This window comes from Pollachius pollachius, assembly GCF_949987615.1.
Source record: "Pollachius pollachius genome assembly, chromosome: 3".
In the NCBI taxonomy this organism is placed as follows: Eukaryota; Metazoa; Chordata; class Actinopteri; order Gadiformes; family Gadidae; genus Pollachius; species Pollachius pollachius.
The window spans coordinates 25,157,851-25,162,561 of NC_136936.1; positions in this window are offsets into that span (position 1 = coordinate 25,157,851).

Below are 4,711 nucleotides of genomic sequence, written 5' to 3' on the forward strand. Positions count from 1 at the left end.
AGTTCCATTTAGTCTGTGAACAAATTAAGACAAATTAGCATTAAAACAATCAGGACCTCCAAGAGCAAATGTTATAATTAAACAGGATTCTACAAAGGGGGGATGTCATACACCCAAGGAATTTCCACAAATTGGTACGAGAGAAAAAGCTTACTATCAGGCTGTGAAGAAGCTAACGAAGTCTTCTGCTACCCCTGTCTACTCTTCCATCCTGACAGCGACACGGCACAAAGCACTGCTTGGGTATCAACTGGTGTGATAGAAATGCACCATCTGTCTGAGAAAATAAAGAAGCATCTACTGTCAAATACATTGTTTGTGCAATGTTGAGGAATGTACAATTATTGTATTTCTATGATAACTTATTTTTCTTTGGCCCTGTCTTTATGTTGTTGAGAATACATATCTTCTCCTGTTTAGCTATTTTACATCATACAACATTCGATTCATGTAAATAATTAATTGTGGAGCTACACCATTTTTGTTGATGGCGTTGCCATCTAGTGGACACAAGAAGGATCTATGTTTGAATGTCTTGCCGCCACACACACTGACACCCCCCCCCCCCCCCCCCCCCCACACACACACACTCACACGTTCACACACACACACACACACACACACACACACACACACACACACACACACACACACACACACACACACACACACACAAACACACACACATACACACACACACATTGATTGATTAGTTGTGACACGTGAAGTGGAATTCTTACGCCTTTGAACTCCAACACAAACCATTAATGACACGAAACTGAAAACTAATGACACGCACGCACGCATAGTAAATAAACTTTATTAGTTCCCCCCGGGACGTGTCCTTTCATAAGACAAAGAGACGGGCTGTCTTTTGATTAACTGATGGAGCAGCAGCTTCATGGTTTCAGTGCAATTCTGCTTAACAGGAAAAGGGTTTAACGGAGTTCGGCCTAGTACCACCAACTATTTTCGCCGAACAAAAATAAATATATAAAGCTCCTCGGACAAAAATGGTGATGCATTTGGGTTAAAGCCACTTTGGACAATTCTATGCGTGGGTCAGACTGTTGATTGATCAGAATCCTCATTACATGGGCCAGCATTCTGCCTTGTTTCAGCAGATATCGCGGACTACGCAACCTCTGCGGAGTCTGCAGGACGCGCGCACGAGCAGCACCGCAAGACCACCGCGCGACATGGAGAGCTCCCCGACGCCTTGCCGACGGCTTGATGCTCTTTAACCGTCTCCATCATGGCTCTGTCCGAACAGTGAGCCCACCACGCCGAGAGGACCTCACGTGGTTCACGGAGGACACATGTTGCAGATCCCGCTCCGACGTCGCCCTGCGGCCCGCGAGGAGAGCGACAATTGAAATGCAACGCCAACAACAGGTAGGAAGGCAGCAGCAGCAGCACCACCACCACCATTACCCCAAGCACCCTCCCTGCAGCCAGCCCAGGCTCTTCCCTCACACGGAGCTCTCCTCTGCACATCTGGAACAGCGGAGGCTGAGGAGGAGCTGCTGCGGCAGCATCCGCATTGCAACACAGCATCCCCCCCCCCCCAGAGCGCCCACCTGCTCAGACCGGCTGTTGAATGTGGGGGACTTTACTTGGACCACCTCACTCTCTCCGCATTAGCAGCCTGGGGCTTTCTTATTAGACATCCTCAGCACATCTTTTATCTTAAGTAGATATAGAGGATAGAGAGGATATACGTGAAGCGTTTTGCGTTTTTTTAAATTTTGTATAATATACGCCTTTTGCAAGTTGGGCTTTTCCAGGCATCACAAATAACCGTTAGTGTCGCACCAGAAGGCAAAACAAGTGACCGCTTGCAGCACCAGGGACGGCAGTTTGGACACATTAAGGGATTTCAAGCATCGATTGAAAAAGTTTGAAGCAACAATCAATAGGAACTTATTTTCATCAGGACATATAATACTACAGTCACTGTGTCTGTCACCCCAAACCCCCTCCACCCTCGATACCAGTGTGTGTGGGTGTGTGGGGGGGGGGGGGTGCGACGTGCGAGACATGGAGAGCTGCAGGTGACTTTCGGACGTAAGCGGGGATTCTGGACCAGGTGGTAGGATGGTGAGTAGCTCTCGTGTTACCGCTGTATTTGTGTGTGTGTGTGTGTGTGTGTGAGTGTGTGTGTGTGTGTGTGTGTGTGTGTGTGTGTGTCTGCGTGTGGTCTGCGTTTGTGTGTGTGGTGTGCGTGAACGTGTGTGTGTGTGCATGTGAATGTGTGTGAGTGTGTGTTTTTGGTGTTTGAGATTGTGTGTGGGGGATGTGTGTGTGTGTGTGTGTGTGTGTGTGTGTGTGTGTGTGTGTGTGTGTGTGTGTGTTTGTGTGGTTGATTCAGAAGGACAGTCCACCCCCCCCAAAACTGTTCGTCCTGCTCTGGTCTAATTGGTTCCTGTGCCGCCGGACCCTTACAGGTCCGTCCCGCGCCCTGTAAATACACACACACAGTCACACTCACACACACACACACGCACATACACGTCCCCCACACTTTCACACACACACACACACACACATACACATACACATCCCTCACGCGTTCGCACGCACACACGCACACACACACATCCCCAACAAGTACACACTCACACTTTAACATTTAACAAAGACAGGGAAGATGGTGCGATCTACGAAAAAGTACCAGAGGAACTTTCCTTAAGAGACATTTGTAGGGATGAAAAGTTGTCAGCAAAATAAAGAATATGTTGGCGTTTTTGTACTCGTAAATAGTTAATTGCGTTTGTAGCCTACACTCGTATAGTAAAAAAAAAAAAAAAAAGCCTAGAGAGAAGATTTCTAGGAGGGGTCAGAGATTGCAGGTGTCACAAAGCTCTGAGCTTCCTTCAGGTGTTTGCTCATGATCTTTGTAGATGTTTCATCTCTAATGGTTCACAGAAGATTGAGTGCACGTTGCATGATTGGGAATGATCCCACCAGACTGGGAAGAGACTCTCAGAGAGAGAGAGAGAGAGAGAGAGAGAGAGAGAGAGTAGTATAGATGTGTAATGTTGCTACTGCATTTCTAATGAAGTTCATTCATTTCAATTTGCTGATGGGGCAATTCCCTGAAGGGCTTGATTGGGCTAGAAATCCATAATAGCTCTGTCTGCACCAATGCATGTGTGTGTGCGTTCATATAACCCTTTCTTGTGTGGATCTTATGTCTGCAATAGTGTTGTATGCTTCCGCTTCTACTCTACTCTGATCCTGTGAAATCTGTCTGATGGGTGATGGGCTTTACATTCAACTGATCACTTCATCAGATGGCTGTAATGATTGAAACATGGTGAGAGAGACAGAGAGAGAGAGAGAGAGAGAGAGCATTGGGGGCTGTGAACCCAAAACAAGCTGGTCACCAACAATAATGGAACTGAGGATGCATTTGGTTTGAGTGGGTCGGGAAAATAAGCCACAGTTGCCATGTATTGGTGTTCATGCATGAGCTCATGAGCTCACACGGCCATGTCCGGACCCATGAAAAATAATGGTTTCAATTTTTGCATCCAAAGCAGTTATAAAAAACAGTCCTATACAACGCAAGCCCAAACATACCTGGTCTACAGGGCTGGAATATCCGTAAGGGCACTTGGGCCCGTGCCCAGGTGCACCAACCACATATAGCTGGTATAGTGCCCAGGGGCACCACATTGTGTTAATACGGTCCTGCTGGTCAATAACATGTGCTTTGCTCCGTTAGCATTGCTGAACCACAAGCTCGAAGTCGAATACGATGACATTTATAAAAGGGTGGTTTAGGCTGAGGGAGTCAGATGTGAGGTGTTATCCCCATGGTTACAACCCACACACACACTTTGTGATAGTTTAAGCTAGTACAAGTCATTGAGTATAAGTGTTGTAATGAGCAACCCTTTCTCAGACGCATCCGTCTTCATCCACCACTGCTCGGACGGAACTCCACACATCCACACAACGGCCTGGAGCTGGAGCACGACCATGGCGGCCTTCATCGTGACATCCAAGAACACCACTTGAGTTCAGAGTACAGTGGTTACAAGCTGACCTTTTTTAAATTACAGTACTATTTTAGTAACAGTGATGAAATGGCATAGATTGCTATGTTCAAGACCGTAGAAAACATCCTAAGGCGTGAAAACAAAAACCCTGGCACTTTAAAAACAAGATGATTCTATATTAATTTTGGGTCTAAGTGAAAGTGTTTTGGATTTCAAAATCCAAACGTCACAAAGTCCACGTTTTATTATTTTAAAGTTCTAGTGTGCAGAATTCAGCAGCAACTAGATGTTGCTAAATAGATGCCCCCCCCCCCCCCCCCCCACACACCAGTCCCTTTAAAACGACCAGGTATTATGGTAGGTAATAACTGGTATTACCTTTTTGAGAAAAAGTAACATCAGAGGGATACTTCACCGGTGGAGATATGAAGGTTATATGAAGTAAATTATTCTATGTATTATAAATGTGCAAAATTGAAATCGGTTCATCCTAGCCTGAGAAAAGGCAGAAAGGGTCTCTCTGGCTCACAAGTAAGAAATTCTATTACTAAAACCCACAGTGCATTGCGCTCGCTGCACCGCCCGCCTGTTTCCGTTTGGAGGGGGAAGGACCCATTATACTAGCGCGAGCAAAGTTTGTGTAAACACATCCCCATGATACGTTGACTAGTTTAGACTTCTGCTCTCGTTTTTTCAAACACATC